General features: G+C 28.3%; 1 pseudogene; it reads left to right on the top strand.

The window, feature by feature from the left end:
- LOC142324790 (protein turtle homolog B-like) overlaps window positions 1-20,702 on the top strand; it is a 436,696-nt pseudogene extending 415,994 nt beyond the window's left edge.
- Window positions 20,703-21,283: the final 581 nt, after the last annotated feature.

Genomic DNA, 21,283 nt, shown 5'->3' with positions numbered 1-21,283 from the left:
ATTTATGTTAAGCTTTGTATATTTTGAATAAATTGACTCACTATTTAATTTTTCTTAGATTAATCAGCCCAGCTTTTTTTTGTACTACTCATGTGGCAGCAGCGTTTTCCTTTTGATCTCAACAATATTGCTTTTTTTCATTGATTTAAATTTTTCCCTAGTACCTGTATTATTGCAAACGTGGTTTCAAAAGAGTACTATTTGTAGAACGGCTTTCAAGATTTTATCAGACTATTCTTTTGTTTTTTCAGATAGAATCATCATCAATTTTTTTTAAATTTTATTCCAATTCACTAATGAAAATTCCAGGTGTAGATAGTTAAAAGGTTTAACAAATAACAACAGAGTATGAAAAAACCAGATGAGTCAACATTACCACATATAGTTAGTTATATATATAATCTAGTAACTAGTATATAATTTAGTTGTACGTAATTTGATCTTCTGCTCATTACACTTTGTTAAAACATTATTTTAAAATAAATTTTATTCATTCAGATATATTTTTTCATTGTTTGAGAATCTTTATCTATTCATTTGTACACAAATATTTTTTCACATAAAGATTATTTTTTAGTTATCTTTTCATATATAGATGTTAATGTGACTTGGAAATTTGAAGTTGGTTCTATAAATACGAATTAACTTAAGTATTTTTATTACATTTCAATTTTCCTTAGATATATTTCCTTAGACTGACAGGAACTGGTCCCTCCACTCTCATCTCAGTGATTATGCAGTACTTCAGTGAAATAAAAGTTATAATAATGGTCTGTTGTAAAATTTTGTCGTGGATTATTTAACAGTTTCTATCAATTCTTCAACAATTTTTTTGGAGTGCGACATATTTTATCCTTTATTTTTAATATTTTGGGAGTATATCTTCATGTTCTATGTATATATTTTAAACATTATTTTCATGAAAAATTCAGATGATTATGCTGCACTTTCCTGTTTTTATTTTCATGAGCAGTTTGAAGAAGACCTTGAAATAAGGAGATAATTCATCTAAATTATTTATTCTAGGAGTTTAATACTAAATACTTTTCACAATGGAGCAAATTTATTATTTTTTTTTCTATTTTGACAATTTTCCATATTGTCAAATGTAATAATGCATAAGAATTCAATAAACCTTTTCTTCCTTATGGTACTTTTATACAAGTTGCCTATACCTGTGGGTATGACATGCAAAAGCATATTATCTGTTTTATTAGATGCTTTTTCCCTTTTCTTAAAGAATTTTTATTACATTGCACTGTTTTTCCTGAATATCATCGTTTAATAGTAATTTAAATGATTCTTAAACTTTATTCATCTTATATGGTGGTTTTAGTTTTTCGTCAACAAAGCATTATAATTTGAATAACTTGTTGGAACACCTGGACTGGTCACAAATTTGTCTAGTCTTAGCCATTCAATTTTCAGGCTCACTGTCATTGGTTTTTTCAACAAAATTGTCATGTTCTGTTTGATTCATTTTTTAGTTACTTATATGGTCTTCAAATTTAGGTGTACCTCTGGTATCTCATTGTCAAAATGGTCAAAAGTTGCTTTTTTCAAAATCATTAAAATATCAAAATTACATAAAAAGTAAATCATGAACTACAATTCACTTTCATGTTACTTGTTATAACTAAATAATACCACTAACAAATTTATTTCAGAAAAGATTAAAAACAGAAGCCAAAACCCAATACATCAATTGAATTAACTTCTGACACTTGATATTTAATTAGAAAGTTAATAAAACTACCTAACCTACCTTTTTAAAATAACTGTAATCACACAAACTCACAAGTGAATATTATTTTATTTCTTTCATAAAATATAGATTCAGATTTTAAAAACAGTAATGTATCTAAATTTGTTGCATTGAATAACCAAATATATTTATAAATAATAGTTTACAAATATTTAATATTCAATATTTAAACATTTAAATTTATTCAATTGAAAATTATTAGCTAATAAAATTGGTAATATTAAAGTAATGTCAATTTTTAGTCCTACTCGCCTTCAGTAAATAGAAAAAGTAATATCTGCTTAGGTGTTTTTTTCTATTCCCTACTATTACCAATTTTACAATTGATGGATTCAGCTTTTTGCTTTTTTATCCATGTGACAGCACATTTACTCATTTCCTGATATAATATATATAATGAATTATTGTATATCAATCAGAATAAAATAACTATTTATTGGTCAATAAAGAGCAATCAAGTGTTTCCACTACACATTGCTGTACAAAAGTATCTAACAACTTATTTACTGCATCCAACATATCCCTTTTTTCTCTAGCTACTGTCTTCTTTTTTTTCTATCAAATTCTTTTCTATCATCCAGGTCTTTTACCCATCCTATTTAAGGATAAATTTCTCTTCTGCTCTACCATATTCTGGTTCCTCCAGCAACTATTCCTATTTTTATTATTCATCTGTATTTCCCCCCAGTATTCTACACTTATAAGATGCAAAACCACCTTAACCCACTGTGCTACTCTTGTGCACTTCTGGTTACACCACTATTCTTATCTCAGGCGTGCACTAAACATTTATTTTAATGTAAATGATAAGATGAATGAAATAACTGTATCAATATTATAAACATATTAACTTCTAAAAAAAATAATAGTAATCCAGAGAAATAAACATTATTAAACCAACAATCACTTTTTGATAAATGCAATTTTTAAATTAGTTAAGATGTAGTTAGATATCATCATAATTATAAGGTAATTGTGATTATATATGAACTGTACTTTTAAATTTACTTTACAAAAAACAATTTGCAAGTTTGAGTAACATGAGTTTTCAAAAATAAAAGTATGCATCAACCATAAAAAACACAAAATTATTACTATTACTTTAAGTATTAACAATATTATATTACAAAATCATAATATTTTTGTAATACAGATGTATTAAGCCAAGCAACATAATAAAAGAAGAGAAACAATGTTTCATCCAATTCTATATTAAATATATATTTAAAGTCTATTAAATAAACCATCTAGTATAGAATATTGACATGTGACAAATCTTACCTTAATTTTTCATGAAAGTACTTCTGCGGGATCTTGCATCCTCAGTCATTATTGAAAAAATTTTGTTATTGCATATTAAAAATTAAAATACTAAAATAACGATGTTTGCATATTAACTTACACTTGTGCTGATATCTGTTATAGTTTTAGTAATGTTTTCAACAATATTATTAGTGTATAAATACTTCATGTATATTTTTTCACTCTTTAGTGGTTTATTATGTATTGTTTTAAGGTAGTTATTTTGTTTTGATAGTTGTTTTTTTTGTTAAAGCAGTATCATATCCATTTTCAACGTTGTATGTTTTATCATGTCTGTTTCATAATTTATCATCATATATTCATTATATATTATATACATTTATATATACAATGCATATTGTTGTTTTTTTTCAATCAAGGGGATTCAATACATCCATGATAATGAATGGTATAATACAGCTTTGTTATGATCCCTCAGATAGAATTTGCAGTTTAGAAATTTCTTCATGATATATTTATTAACACAGATTCTAAGATATCTTAAAGTCATATTCCAGAACTCTTCATACTCTTAGGCTTTATTTCAAAAAACTTTTAGAGATGTTTTGGTTTTAAGATATTATGATCGCAGACAAGACCTTTTTTTCCCAAAAAGCTGGTTCAAAATAAGAGCTTTGATTGGCTTCAGGTATAGAATGAAAAATAGTTGGTTGTCTTCAAAGTTGGTTATCAGATTAAAAAATGAGTTTACATCACAAGAAATATTGAAAAAATTATTTGCTGCACTTTTGTCACAAATAAGCTAACTGTTAACTAAAATTTCCATTTGATTTTTGTTTGTAACAGAAGATGCATACGCCTTCTCACCTTGGATTAAATCTAACATTTTGTTACAGATCACATTCGTTGCAAGAAGCTATATTTTTTTATATGTTCTTTTATACCACAGAAAATAAACTAAAATTTCTAGGCATTCTTTAAGCTTGAATAAAACTATTCAAATGTTATTATTTTTGTATTAAAGAAGTAAAGTAAAGTTTGATGAAATGCTGGTACAATCAAATTTTTTTCTATAAATGAATAAAAGAAGCTGAACAGCATTAAATAAATTTTGTACAACAATCATGTACTGTATTAATAAGTTACCTAATTAGACGCAACATCATGCATTTTATCTATTCCAGTAATATTCTAGAAATATCTTCTTGTTTTTCACTGTGTTAATTACTATCAGAATCATTATAATTATTTTGATGTGTTGTATGTTGCAAATATCTTTTACTGAGTTGAAACAATGTGTGATGCACTGTTTTACAAATCAAGTGATGTTAATTTGTTTCTTTATATTGCTTTTACCAGTTTTTATTTTAGCTGTGACATATGTTATACACCTAAGGTACAGCAGGAACAGTCAGAGTTATTCTTCTTACTATGACATTTTCATACCCCTAAAAGTGAGCATTAAATAGTCTTTATGATAAGTGAAGGTGTGCTTGGAGCCTGAACATCATCTGCATTTCTCTGAGTTTAGACCATTGATGTACAGTGACATTCAGCTGATGATGTACATTCAGCTCAGTGAAGTAGGCAATGGGAAGTCACTTCATTCATTATTTTTCTTAGTAAGCCTGAAATGGGGTGCTTGATATTCTTGAGAACATCTGTCATTTTGGTAGTGATATTTTATTTATATCTGATCATGACTATCATTTACTGTTTACACGTAACATATTACACAACATGAAGTAAAAGATAAATGGAAATAGCCCTGTAACAGGTCTTTACATTTATCCATTTGTATCTTCTGCCTCTACTAAAAATTTCACAATAATCTGTGTCATTCTTTCCAGTATTCTAACTCATAAAAAAATTCTATGACTGCACTGAACATTTATTCAACCTTTCTTTACTTCTTTATTAAAGTAATCCTGAACCTTTTGTATAAAAATCCCCTTAAAACTTTTCTCAAAAACTAAACAAAGTGAGGATAAAAGTTCTGTAAGGAACATTTTTTTATTATAAAATATATGAACTTCAAGGTCTTAAAGTTGACATATGAAAAATTGAGTAAAAATTAAATACTTTTTTCTTTATTAATGTTCTAATTGTTTTTATTATTAATATTATTAATTAAGAAAAAAAACTCTAAAACAAATCATTAATCTAGCTTTTGTCACTTATTAATGAAGCATGTATAAATTTGATGTGTTTTGTCAATGAGAATTGGTGCTAATAATAATTTTAGAATATAAATTTTTGCAACGGATAACAAACCAAACCAAATTTTATAATATAATATTTTTTTAAATCTTCACATTTTCTGTCACATTTGGAACTGTTTTTAGCTTCTCTCACTCAAATGTCACTTGATATTATTGCTGGCAGGATTTTTTAATTAGACAGACACATATTTAGAATGTAGTTAAAAAATAAGTTGAGCATTTGAACTGGAAGTATCATTAGTTATAAACATTTGAATTGTAGTCATTTATTTCAGCATAATTGTGTGTTTGTTGATATGTTTCATAATGTTTAAATGTATAAAAATGTAGTCCTTTTTGTGAATGTAATAATAACAAAATTGTTGTCAATGTTAGTGGATTTGTGATTTGCGTCTTTGAGTTGACTGGCAAATGTTTACTTGATGCTGCTGTACAATATTGAATATTTGTTGAAGCACTATTCTGTTTGACCAGTGAAGAACATGAGTGTTTTCTGTTTGTAATCATTTATTGTAGTTTGTTCAGAAGGCTACATAATATTCAAGTATTTTTTAAACTTGTGAACCACTTTCCATTGGATTTGTGAATAACATATCTATCATATTGTATGTAATATTTGTTTTGATATGTAAAGTAATTTTGTTCATTAATAAAAGTAATTTTTAGTTCTGAAATATATTCTTATGGTTTTGTTTTCAAGGTCAGGGCTGTTTTACATGTGATAGTATTATATTTAATGATTTCTGATGACTTTTTCATCAAGAGAATTTTACTAATTGACGATAGGGTGAATAGGAATGTTGGTTGGGTTTGTATATCATGTCTTTAATTGTATCTGAAATTTTTTTATTGGATCTTGTATAAGTTCTGAAATATTAATTTTGTGATTATAATCATGAAATATACAAGAATTGTTATTTATTTATCAATGTTAGTTTTAACTGCTGTGTTACTTTTGTTTATTTGACTAAAAGCTTACAGGATTTTCCAGAAATACATAAATAAGCTTGTGTTTCCTTATGGGAAGTACTTCAGTAGTGATATACTTCATCACTTCCAAAAATTTTCCAGACAGATTAATTATATTATCAGCAAATACTTTTAATACTTCTAATATATTTTACAAAAACAGCGCCGACTTTATTTAAAAATATAAATAATTTAACAAGATAAACCATATTAAAATACTTATGACTTAACATTAGTGTGATATGTAACAAACATCTACATAAGAACTATAATATCAAAAATGCTTTCACAATTTTTAACACAAGCTTAAACACAGCAAAGAATCAAAAGGGTTCTGGAAATAATATACATTTTAAACATCATTACAGAAGAAAATTATTTTACATTTCATAAAGTATTATGCACAAGCCTTAGAGCTTCCTATAGTGAATTATTCATTAGGAAAAGTAAAGATGCACTGATGACATCAACTCATTATTTAGAAACAATAAACATAATGTAAACAGTTATTTATGTAAACAAAATATTAAATAAATTAACTTTTACATCTAAATGCATATAATAAAAACTAATAAATTTTCTTAACTCAAAAACTATACAACATAAAAAAGTTTTATAATAAGTTTAAATAATTACAGAAAATCAGCACTGATACCCGCTTTATCAGAACCCTACTTCATGTATCTATTAGACACTTAATACAGTTATAAAGAAGGGAAAGAATGGAATAGGTTTATAGAGGATAATATAGATTTCAGTAATTAATTATAGTTAGGGATTATTAACAATAAGGAACTTTAATTTGGATATTGGATATGGAGATTAAGAAGGCAATTATGGGACGTATATACTTTGAATACTAGATCATGGATACCAGATTTCTTTGGTGGTTGGGTGGGTTTCAATTAACGTCACATCTCAGGAATGGTCGAACTGAGATTGTACAGGACTACTCTTCATTTACACTCATACATATCATCCTCATTCATCCTCTGAAGTATTATCTGAATGGTAATTACTGAAGACTAAACAGGAAAAGAAAGGGTCGTATGTACCACGTGTTATTTTCCTTATACATAACTCCAGCAGCATAAATACAGCAAGTAAACGGATTCAACATCAGTTTAAACCACAACATGATCAATGTAGAAGTGATTGGCTGTCTGATTCAAAATGATTGTGAACATAATGAACTTGAGTCCAACTGTGTCTATTGTTGCAACAAGGATCAACAGTGTCTAGGCTGGTTTAACCACTAGAAGACAGCAAAAGAAAACAATACTTTGTCAACTTTATCAAAAACAACCCACACAGCTACTATGAAATCAAACTCTACAGTGAACACAAGAAAGACCTCAAAGAAAAAGAACAGCAAATCATTGAATGTACAGGTACTGTGGAACAATTTAATAACAAAAATAGACAGACTGACACAACTAACAAGAGCATGGGAATGGCCAAACCAGATGACAGAGAAGATACAATACCCCCCAAATAACGAACAAATATGGGACAACAATTCACATTGCACCAAAACATCATGTGACACAACTGATACTGAGAAAGAACAAAATAACACTAACAGAACACCAACTAAATGACACAAAAGAAATGATAAAAAGCACACACTCCCACCGGTTCACTCCGGATCAGCTGAGACATCTTGACTCCATTTTCCAACTCTTGGTGGGAGAGAATGGGAGAGTTATTCTCTTGGTACTGATGATATGTCCAGTCATAAGATCAGAAAAACAATTTGGTCAAGTATATTAATGATTACAGATCAGATCTACAGGCCATCTCTGACATGGATCCAACTGGGTCACAGCAAATCAGAAGTAAATTGTTACACAACTCAGAACGAGAAGGAACTGATATTTGCCATAAACAAGTCCAGGACAGAAGCGATACAAGTACTACAGACGGACAATGTACCTCCATCGTGGAGGTTCACATACAAAACACTCATAACATATTTAATGACAGACAGATACAAAACAAAACCCCAGTCTGCATTCTTTGATCACAGAAACTACAACCACATTTTATACTTCAGTGACAAGAAAGAAGGAAATAGCACTAGAACAAGAGACCGCATTGGAAGATATCTACAACTTAACGGTGCAGGACTTACAGAGATGTATGTCACAATTCAGATGATTTTCAATATTGGGATTTTCAATATTCTCTATTGTACCCATAACAGTACGGGAAGCCGCAGTCAGTTTAAAACTAAACGATCTACCAAATTGATAGGGCTCCAACAATGATTGCAAGCCTCAATGATGAGGAAATTCAGTTGGAAACTATTAACTTTTCTCAGTACTTTAACAGTACTGGAAGATAAAAAGGAAGCAAAAAGAATAGGAAAGACAAAGAACACAAATGTGGTGGATGTGATCGAAGATCTTATAGAGAAACACAAGCTAGCATCATGTGCAGATTGGGATAACAAAATAGACATTACTGTTAAATGACAATTAATAAAAGAATTTCTGCTGTAGACTCATACATAAAAAAATAATAAAATATAAAAATTAAACCATTCACTAACAAAGGTCATGACTGACATATACAACTCATACACTAAGAAATATGACTTAAAAGACATGGACTTTGAAAAGAGCCAGGTGGATAGAATATATGTTGGGATGTAACAAAGTAGACCCAACAGATATATTCACCTGGACAGAGATTATTAAAACGAAATGCTGTAAGAAAATGAATCGACTTGTACTCTACAGGCAAAACTAATGCTGAGAAATCTTTAATAATTGACAATCTAACTAGACCAACAGTACCTGAGGAGATACCAAGAGAACGAGACAATAGTGGCTTCCATCTCGAGCAATATTTAGCGCATTATTCGAGGAACCGATAATAACACCAATCAACATGAGCTTATATTACTCAAACTACCAGACTTTACATAAATTCTCACTTTTTAAAAATATGATCTGCAAGTTATCATGTTAAGTAGTCAGTACTATAAAAAGTTCCCATATATCAATACAACAAATATCTCATATAAAACACCCTTTAGTTCACACTGACTTACTTCTACATAAAATAAACAAAAGATAACAAGTAATATTAAAGATATATTATCACTGCTACACAAAAAATAAATAAAATAAATAGCTCACAACTTTTAATTATATGTAAACAAAACTGCACAACGACCAATAATAAAAAACAAGTGCAGCTACAAAGCAAAAATACAACGAATACTTAGAAACCCCTATAGATATACATGGATATTATTTTACAAACATTCCATAACAATATAAATGTAGATTTATCAATCATTTTAAGAAGAAAATCACAAATCTACTACATTAACAACAGTATGTACTTAATTATTGTACATGTACTAGAAAATTTCCTATATTTTAACAACTTAAATATTAAAATATAAACAAATACATAAAAGAATGACAAATTAAGTAAAAACATATGCAAATCTTTGCGGGTTCCCATGAAATGGCAATATGGCAGATGAATGTCAAAGAAAACATTCCCAATGGGTTCTATCATTTCATATCATTCCAACTTGCTCTGATAGCAAGACTGTAATCACTCTAGTAGTACTAGACCTGATTAGTGTAGCATCAGGTGTCACCTTGGTAGACTACAGATTATCTTCCTGTACATACACTTCATTGTAGGTTGTAAAATAAGATTTAAGACTGTTCACCCCCAGCAAAACCATTTGTCAATCAGAGTTCAGTATGCTGCCCAAGGAACAAATGAATAAACACTACACTCCTTGCTACAGGTACTCCATGCCAAAAGCAAATACATTTTTTGGGGAAAAAAACAAAAACAGAAAAAGCAGCCTCAGTTACTGAAGGTTTTAATAATAATGACTTAAAACATTAAATATAGGTTAAACAAGTTTATTTTTTTTAATAAAATTTGGTTGGATTTGAGGTTAAAACCTACATAATTTTTTATTCATATTGTTTCTTTTTTCTTTAGAAACAGATTTCACTCATCTAACTAGTGTTGTGAATGCTGAATTCATACCTGATCCAAATGTTCCTCAATGGGAAGTTACACTGACACCAGCAGTTGAATACCACACAGTGCCTACACATATTGTAAGTAACATTTTTTTTTTTAAATTAAAATAAATACCAACTGGTTCTGCTCTTCTGCTTTTCTGTGGAACCTTATTCCTTTGTTGTTATTTTGCCTTATAATATCAATCAGTAGGCAGCCATTTCCTTCTCTCATTTATCTTTTTACTTTAAATAAAACTATCTTAAATATTACTCCAAGCCTGTGTTTTTTCCTTTTTCTCTTTACTGTCATCATGTGAAGAAAAAGTAAAGATATATGGAAATCCTTGTGGGTGCCATGCAATCACAATATGGTGAATGTCGAAGAACACATTCCTAACGGGTTTTATCATTTCATATCTTCCCAACTTGCTCATAGCAAGATTGTAATTACTTTTATATGTGATTCATCCACTCTGGCAGTGTTTAAACTGTTTTTTTGTTTTCTCCTTAACTCCTCTTTAATCCTCACTCTGGAATATTTTATTTTTTCTTCTAAAGTCCACTTCAAAGTTTTGTAACTGTACTATTTCTCTTCCTTCATCTTCACGGTTTATGTCTCAGGTCCATGTTAGAAACTCAAAAAAATGATTTTCATGATCCTCTTTTTAAAGTTGATTGATATTTTCCTCATAGTTAACAATTTCTTAACTATCATAAATAATTTTGTATTTGATTCCTTTCATAATTTATTTTTAATTTTTTTTTTTTATTCAGTACTATATTTTACAATAATTCAATTGTAATTTTACAGTTGAAGCGACAGTTCAAATTACTTTTTAAAACATGACATTTTGTAATTTTTTTTAGTACTGAAATTCAGTTTTATTATATTAACAAGGAAATTTTTGTTGTGGCTGAATACACTGATTTTTAGTATCTATACAGTCGTGTTGTCTTTTTTATATATGTTCATGTAGATCGCTTGTTATTTTAATTTATTAAATTAACAGAACTTCACGATGTGTCTTCTGGAATCTTACTCATGAAGTCAGCTGTGTAACATCTATTTATTTATCATTATCTATCCATCTATTTATGACTGTTGCATATATATATATATATATATATATATATTGTTATTGGCTATTGTGGGCAATATTTTCTTTTGATTTAGCCAGGTATGTGTTTATAATGTGGATAAAAGATGTTTTGGATTTAAATTGTGTCAATTAATTTAGTGAATTCTTGTTATGTGCTTATATATTTCTTATTGTTTAATGATGTTATCCTTTTTTCTATTTGGAGAATATCAGGGTTACTGTTAACAATGATGAATTTAAGTCTTGAACCAACAAAATGATTGGTAAACATTGACTCTTGTATTGTAGATGACTTTAAAGTTATCATTGTACTTTATAATGAGTAGTATCCTGACTGACCTATGTAGAACTTTGTGCAATGAGATCATTCAGTTTATACATTTCAAGGTCATTGAATTTGATAATTGTGATTGGTGTGTAAGGTTTGTGGGATTCAGTTCGTGTGTTGTGTCAGTTGTGTGTAATCAAAACTGATTTATCAGAAACTGCAAACTAGTTGTCCTTATACGCTAAAAGTAGATGCTAACTTTCTTATAATTTAGAAATTTTAAGATAATAACTTTCCTAAAAGAAGAATTTGCTGAACTAGCTAATATCAGTAAAGAAACTAATTTTAGATTCTTTCTTGAAAATTTTACTTTGAGAAAATTGTACATGATGATCCCAACAAAACTTCTTACTCTTGAGCAGAATAAATTTCAAACGAATACTTATTTTTTGTTGAAAATCCTCAAAAACAATGACAATAAGAAAATGTAATTTTAAGTAATATAATTAAATATAGTCTTTAATTAATCATAATTTCTCATAAGTAAAGAGGAAACTAACATAAATAATCCATTCATTGGAAGCATTCCATTTTACCAAGACAAAAAGAAAACAGTGATGAGCAAGTCTACATTCAAAGTAATTATGACTTTTTTCTGAATCCAAGCAATTTTTCACAATGATTGGGTGTTGGAAGAACTGAACCATATGGAAGTCTTGGAAATTTTCTATGAAGAGGTAAGAAGAAAAAGGCTAAATTGTTAAAGAATTCCTTCAAAGTAACATATCTCTATTTCTTTATTTTTCTGTTTAGCCTCCAGAACCATCATAAGTTATTACTTCAGAGGATGATATGTATGAACGCAAATGAAGTGTAGTCTTGTACAGTCTCAGGTCAACCATTCCTGAGATGTGTGGTTAATTGAAATCCTATCACCAAAGAACACCGATATCAATGATCTAGTATTCAAATCCATGTAAAAGAAACTGCGTTTACTAGGATTTGAACCTTAGAATTCTCAAAGTAACACATCAGCAGATAACATATCATCTTTCAAGATATTTTGACAAAGTTCAGAATTCCCATGTTAGAATATTTTGTTCTCATATGAACTTGTTTCATGTGAATTTTTTTACATTCAAACATAAATCTACAGTAAAAGGAACCTATTTTGAGAACATAAATGAAGTGAAAGCAAAAGAGACAAAACTCATGAAGTTATCAGAAGATGACTTGCAGCATAGCTTCCAACAGTAGAAGAAGATTCCCATAGAGCGGGAATTGGGAAATATATAAAGAGATGATGATATATAAAGAGATGAATAATTGTCGAATAAAAAATTTTAGAACATCAGTCTAGTGTTATTTTACACACTCATACTCAGAAACCTATAGTGAAATTAAAATTATTTGCTACTGGAAAGATCATAAGGATCAAAAACAATATCTTCTTTTCTATTTTCAGCATGCTTACTTCCAAAAGCAAAAAACAAATCATTCTATTATTTCTTTCGATAATATATTTATCAATTATAATTAATTCATTGGTTCATTGACAGCAGAATACTGGTATTTGCATTCATTATTATCTTAACATGTTAATTTGTATTGACATTGCCTGATGTCACAAGCAAATGATGAAAAAAATAATTTCTGTGTACTTTCTTGATATGACTATCTGATATGACTCAGATATGACTTTCAAATCTAGGAATTCAGTAGCTTTTTTATATCATTTAACTCTTTCACTGCAGTAACCATATATTTAGATTTGAAGGTATTCAAATTTACTCTTGGATAACCTGTTTATTTTTTAAAATTCATTTACCAGAGCTTTATTTACAGATATACTCCCCATAAATTTTATATAGAGCTTATAATCTACATAGTTACTGTAAAATTATTATTAAATTTATAGAAGTTTTGTCACATATGTTGCAAACAACAAAGTATTGGATTTTTTCAATGTTTTTAATTTGTATGTTTTTTATTATCTAATTATATATATAAGCATGCCTTAAAAAGCATTTATTTGTTTATTTATACTTCACTTTACACATAAGCATTATTTTGATTGACAGTGAATGCTTTTATTAGCTTTTTTCTGCCTTGTAAATCTTCTTACTTCAACAAAAATGTATGGATCATTTTTCTAAATCAGCATTAAAAGTGTTAAAAATTTGTGAGAACTTACTCTTTAAGTGAAAGGGCAAATTTTAAAGTGAAATTTGAGCTAAGTGCCTATTTTATAGGATGTAATAAATATTTTCAACTGTTTTAATTAAATGCTTTTTGACAATTGCCTGAACACTGTTCAAATATGAAAAATCATTATATATTTAAAGTATGACTTTTCTACCTGAATATAATTCTTTTTCTTCTATATTTTTCTTCTTCTTTATTTGTTATTTCTCCAACAAACTTCTTTTCTTTTGTTATTAACATTGCTATTTCTTCAGATAAATAAATTTATTTTAGATTTATACATAATTATACATTATGTTGATCAGATCAGGAATGGGTAAGTATAACTCTTTGATAAAAAGTAAATGCTCCAACTTCCTGGAAGGATCAAATGAAATGATGAGATAACCCTCATAATTGTAGTATCACAGAATGTAAAATTAGAAATAAAAAGAGGAGATGTGGTTGAAGAGTGTAGCAATACATAAAAATAATAGTAGTCCCACTAACCTTAACCTTACTGAGAATGTACAAGACTACACTTCATTTACACTCATACATATCATCCTCATTCATCCTCTGAAGAATTATCTAAACGGTAGTTACCGGAGGCTAAACAGTAAAGAAAGAAGTCCCACTAACCTATATGTGAGAGTGGTAAAACGTCAGCCTTTCATCCAGATGATCATAGGTTCAAATTGTGGTCAAGGATGATAGTTTTCAAATTGTAATGCTTAGAGAAGCTTCAACTATTGAAAGTCCAAAATCAAGAGAGTAAAAAATGTGAAACTGATAGATAAAATTAAAAAGACAAAAGTCCATAAAAACAACAATGAAAGAATTTTTAGAATAGTGTAAAAAGTTCAGATTATATTTTGAAATCATTGTGCTTGAAAGATCAAGGGATGGATAAGCTGCTGTTACATCAGAACAACATAAGAGCAGGCTTGAGAGCATAAATGACGAGGGTCATTGAGTGTTATTGTAGTGGTGCAATACTATTGAAACAGAGAATACAATTTTAATGTGTATAATTATTCAATATTCTTTGGTTAACTGATAATACATGACAATATGTTACAAAATGTCCTTCCCACATTCTAATACACATGCTCTGAGTTTTGAGTAATATTGTTTTAGCAACAATTTTTTTAAATTTTTGAATAGGCAGGTGGGGAGATCTTTAAAATTGGTTGGTATTTGTTAAAAATAGCAACAAAAATATAATAAAATTCTTTCTTTTAGGTAGAATACACTTAGTTATGTAAATATAATTCTGATTTTAGGAATAAATAACCATGTTACATGGCTTCATAGTTACACATAAATAAAGAAAAATCTGTAAAATTGTTTTAATTATCTACATGATTCATATTTAATGGCACAAAATAATGATCTGATAATCCATTTTTACAAATTCTAATGTAGTAAAGGAGCTCCAAAGTATGGTTTGGTTAGAAATAACTTCTATTACTTCTTATTATTTATTACTCCTTTTTATAAATAGAAGTAATAAATATTTAATAATGGTCAAACTTAGCATTTATTAAGACTCTTCAAAATGAAACAGTATGGTTTTACTTCATTGCAGATAAAATAAACTTGATTGTTACATGATATTTATCATTCAACTAAACATCCGTAAATTTAACACTAGAGGCAACTAAAATACTATTGTCATCACTAATTGGAATACCATTCATACATATAGCAATGTTACAACTACCTAAAAAAACATAGTGCATTTGGTTTTATCATATTTAAATTAAATGTACTATAATCCATCATTTTTTTTTATTCTAACCTCCGGAACCATCATTAGATAGTGCTTCAGAGGATGAGATGAATGATTTGTAGCGTTTGAAAATTCCAAGCCTGAGTGGGATTCAAACCCGGGACCTCTGGATGAAAGGCGATGAAACGATGCTACCACTCGTGCAACAGAGGCTGGCAACCATAATCTATCTTAGACTGATTTTTTGAACTCTTAATGTAGGAACTTTCTAATTCAGTTTAGTAATTAACCTCAGATACAAAGAAGGTAACAGTGAATGATTTATCATTTTGAGGAATATAATTTATAATTATTACGTAGAGCAAGGAACTGAGGACACTTCTCTGAAGCATCCCTAAGTCAATATGTTAAAATGGCAGCCTAAATATTTTATGTGTTCTATTACTGAAAGATGAAACTTTAAGTGACAGCTGAAGTCAACTCAGTTTAAATTCAGTAAAGAGAGTGTGACTTTAATTACTTAGTGAACAATAAAGTATGACTTTAAACATCTGTAAGTAGAACCTCTGATATGATAGTAATCAAGTTTTTAGCAATGGAGAATTAAACTGAATGCATTACTGAGATCACAAAACATGAATATTTAACTCATTTTCACCAGACTGTGCAAATGAATTCGACTGTGCATTCAGTGTAATTGCATCCAATATTATTTAACTTCAATGGCCTATGGAAAGGAGTTAATTAAATGTGGCTATGACTGTTAGCATTTTACTTTTAATATACACTCTTGAATTTTCATGCTGTTCTTTGGCACTCTCAAGTATTGTGGAATATTTCGATTGCAAGGAAATATAATTTATATGAGTAGGTAGTCTTAAACAGAACCTGGTCTTTACAAAAGTTGTAACTGTATAAATGGGATGAATATTCTGCTGTTTTTAGCTGGTGCTGAATTACATTTGAGGCAATGGAAATCAGTAATTTTAATACAGTGCCATCCATTGTCAGGGCTAGGAATTTCAGAGCTTGAAAATTAGCTATAAAATTCATTTTTCAACTTAATAACTGTAGAAAATACAAAGGTAAGCAAAATCAATAGTGGTGAGTCTGTTTTTTTTTTATTATTTTGTAACAGATTGACACCCAGTACCTTTTTTTATTATTATGAGAAACACATTTTTAAGCATATCAAAAATACCATCCTTGTTTGGGCTTGCAACTCAGAACCATTTAGAAGAAAGGACGAAATGTTTACCTTTCTGACATATTATATCTCATGAGCTTTATTTTTAAAAATAGTATAGCAATAGCATTAAATAATATTGCCCTAACATGTGCATATTTCAAATTTTTATGCATTAACATATAATTATCAAATATTTATTGATAGATTTTTTAGTTTTTAATTTTAATTACAGGGACCAGAAGTTGGAAGGTGGGTTGTTGGTGGTCCAGTTTCATGGCCACCAGACGTACCCAGTCAGCCAGTTCTGTTGAGTACTGAAGTAAGGCCAAATTATGTTTTTAAGCAACATGCTGAAACCCAAACACCAGCTAGGCATAAAGAAAGCGCAGTTTAGCATTTTTAACATGTATGTATTTTTAAAGGTATAGTTTTAGTTATTTATTTTAATTTTATATAGCTTAAAACAGTGTTTTCCAACCTTTTACACCTACGGACTAGTGAAAATAGGAAAAATATTTTGTGGAACAGTGTCAGCCAAAAATAAAAAAAAATACATAAGTAGGTATTTCATTTATTAAATCTTATGTTATATAAATATAATTTTAGTTAGTGTGACATTTGCTGCTGCTTATTTTTCAATAAGTTAGATATATGTGGCTGCAGGTATGTTTCTCCAAAAGACAAGGTGCTCCATTAACATCCAATTGATTTCTTTGTTTGGTCTTATTACTGATAGCTGAAAAAATTTTTTCACATAAATAGGAAATAGAAAAAATGACCATCAATTTGATAGGTTTATAACAGAGAGATGGATATTCTTTATAGAGAGATATCCAGGATTGTGACAATGATTGCATTTTATGTCTGGACACAAGATTTACATCAGAATACAATTCGATCAATTTTTCCTTGTAATGAGGATCAAGTACAAATTAATTTTCATCTTCCAAAAAAGGATTATTAATCCAGAAGTTATCTTTACATGAATCTTCAGAAATAATAATTAAACTTGATTATGTTGAATATGACGTTTTGTTTGATTTCAGCAGAAATCAAGAATTCTCTGAAAAGTGGAAACATTCCTACATCATTCTCTTGTATGCGACTATGCCAAAAAGCCAGTTTCATTTTGAATGCCTCCATTTTATTTCTAGGTGTAAAAATATTTGTACAAGATCCCTGAAGAGAAATATTAAGTTTGTTAAATATGTTGGCCATATTCGCAAACTTAGCCAGCCATTCCTCATTCAACAAACAATCTACTAGGTCAGATTTTTCTCTAGTAGGAACTGCATCACTTCTTCCCCCAGTTTGAAAATAAATACAAGAACTCTTCCTCTTTATAACCACCTTACTTCTGGAGTAAGAGATGTTGTTGGTTTGAGTCCATACTCTCACACAAAGTCGTAAATAGCCTGGAATTTGTAGCTAGACTACAAATTTCATTAATTATCTTCACTGCATCATTCACCACTGTGTTTAATTCAGAGAAAAGCTTTTTTGCCTCTAGGTATTCCTGGTGGATCATGCATTGAGTGAACAAAGCTTCTGGATCAACAACTTCTTTTATTTTTGTAACTCCTCCTGATTGACGGCCAGTCATGCTAGCAGCCGATTTATACACACTCCAGTGTGTTTGCTCCAGTCTAAGCCCTGAGCTTGAAAATACTTATTAAGGTTATAAGATACCTCTGAACTAGTGGTCCGTCCAGGTAAGTCAAGGCAACATAGAAGTTTTTCCCATAAGTCTTTATCATCACAATATCTCACGAAGCAAAGTAAGACAGCATAATTACTCATGTCAGTTGATTCATCAAATTGAATCGCAAAACATTTCAATTTCTCGATCCCCTCTAAAACTTGCATTCCTATGTTGGTAGCCACATCAGCATTTCTTGGTTTTTTATTTTAGCTACTTGAAGAGCTAAATAAGATGCATAATGCAGAGATTTGTCACTAGACAACATCGTTTTTATGTGATGCTTTTGAGATGACATCTGGTTATGTAATCGTACAAAAAAATCCAATGGCTTATCAGTGTAGTATCTATGCTTCAAATGTAAATGATGAGTCAGTTTGGACAGTTTCATAGCATCATTTGTTTTGTTATTTGAGCAGTGGAAACAGTATTTGGTTAAATCTGTAACTCTGGAAGATACACTTTGGAAGTAATTAAAGTTCTACAAATCTTATGATTAGAAATAATAAGTCTAACACAATTCTTTTATTATGAAATTCATAATAATAATATTGACAATGAGTTTTCTCTATAAATTTGTACACTTCTTGTGTTTCATTGTTAACATTAAATTAAATCATAATGGTGTATGAATTGCTTGAATCATTGATTAGTTGAACCTTACATTGTTAATTTACTTTGTACCAGTAGTAGGATTTGAATAATGAAATTAATATAATTATTCCTTCCTATTCACAAGATTTCTTTTTATAAAACTGTAAAACTTTTAAATGGATAAGAATTATTAAACATACTAAAAATTTAACAAATTCTAATAAAATACATTATATTAAATTTTAAAAACTTAAAAATTTTTATATTACATTTACATAATTTTAAATATAATCTATTTGATTTTGGCCATAACAATCTCTTAGTTTTAAAGAACATATTTTTTTAATGAAAAATAAACATTAATTTTTTTTTTTAAGGGTTTGACTCATAATGCTTTCAGGGTTTTTGTGGTAAACAGTCAATGACTAGCCTGAGTGTAATACATTACATTAATTAATCATTAATGATATCAAAATCCACATACTTGTCATGAAATATTATATAACTTTAAGAAACTTGTTTTTTACTAAATATTATGTTTACTGCTTGTAAATTTTAGCTATGATGTAAAAAATATTTATAGGTCATATTTTGTAAGATTGAAAGGTGATCAAGATATGTGGTTAATATTTTCAAGGTATATAAAATTCCAGTTTTTGCATTAATCATTAAACTAAAAAATAATTCTTTCTGCTTACTATTTTAAATAATGTGAGAGAAAACCATTTTTGTTGGCCAGTGGAGAATGTCTGTATTTATATCAGTGAGTAATTTTAATTTCTACAACTAATGAAATTGTTAGATTACCCGTTTCAAATTAAGTCAGTTTTATTGATTAAATCGCTTAATTTTGTAAATATGGAATCATTTACAAAATTACCAAATTTGATTTTCATTGTTTGAAGTATGAAAAAAATTATAAATATTGTCAACATTTTTTGCTGAAAAATTTTAAAAAACTATTTTATTTACTAATCCTTCAATGACATTACTAAGATTTTTCATCATAATTATGATCAGAAAATTCTTCAAAACCACTAATGAAGAATTATTTTACATTTTGGTATAAAAAAGTGGAATGTTTTCTTTTTTTAACAAGATTTGATCCATCTACATAAATAAACAAGAATCAGAATTATACAGAATACTGAACTTTATTAATTGACATATTCTTGGCAATATTTACTCTCATTGATTTTCATGAAGAGTACAAATTAAGGCAAAAATAGGGTTAAAAGATAAAAAAGTTTATAAAATTATTATTTGGTGGTGGCTTAAAATCAAAGCTTGATGACAAAGATTTAGGTTTTTTAATTCTAATCGCTTTAGTTTAATTGAAGTATTAATATTCTATCAGTGTTTAAAATTACTTATTCATTAATAGTTTTAATCATTATAATTTTGTTTTATACAATTCCTAATAAATAACTTATTTATTTTATTTTTAGGGCTGTTTACTGTGATTTATTTTAATTACCAGTGAGTGAGTGATTTTACTAGAAATGACTATGGAACTGAACTAACAGTCTGATAAGAAAGAAAAATAATCAGTTGAAAATAATGTGTATGTAACAAGTGGGTATAAAGACTACAGTTAAATAATCAATTGCAATTATTACATTTGCATTGTCCTTGTATTATAATAATGTATAAATTATTGTAAAATTAAGCTTTTTATTTGTATACACATGTGCCTAATATTTTGTCATAAATAATATTGTACAGATAATTTTATATAATTTATTGATTAAATTGTTTTCAAATTCTTTAAATTGTAAATTCAAAATTTTATGAATATAAAATATATAACAAAAAACTAGAAATGGTTTTGCTATGTAACCAGTAATTCTTTATATAATGTGTAAAAAGGTATTTATAAAATGTAATTACTAATTTGGTTAGTAAATAATTTTTGGGTTTTAATTAAAACCCTTATGGTGTGTTGCTCATATTTCTTTTTTCTTTTTACAAAAATCTATTTATTAGAAATTAATTATATCTGAACATTTCAAGCTAGGAAAGAATTAGCATGGCAGTATTATGTTTACCATGCATATTGGACAAATATTGTGAAATCAAAATGTGCTGATATTATGTGCAATTAAAAAAAATTATTAAGTTGTAAAAGTTATGTCATACAAACAAGTTTATTAATCATCACATTATAAATACCATTCATACAATTATTAAGATTATATGGAATATGAGGACCAAAATTTACTTATAAAACATTTGATCTCTTCTACTCTGTAGTTTTCAATTCTAGAAAAATAATAGCAATGCTTATT

Source organism: Lycorma delicatula, chromosome 5 (assembly GCF_047948215.1).
Source record: "Lycorma delicatula isolate Av1 chromosome 5, ASM4794821v1, whole genome shotgun sequence".
In the NCBI taxonomy this organism is placed as follows: Eukaryota; Metazoa; Arthropoda; class Insecta; order Hemiptera; family Fulgoridae; genus Lycorma; species Lycorma delicatula.
Note: the sequence above shows the minus strand (reverse complement) of the source record. Positions and strands in the feature narration are given on the sequence as shown.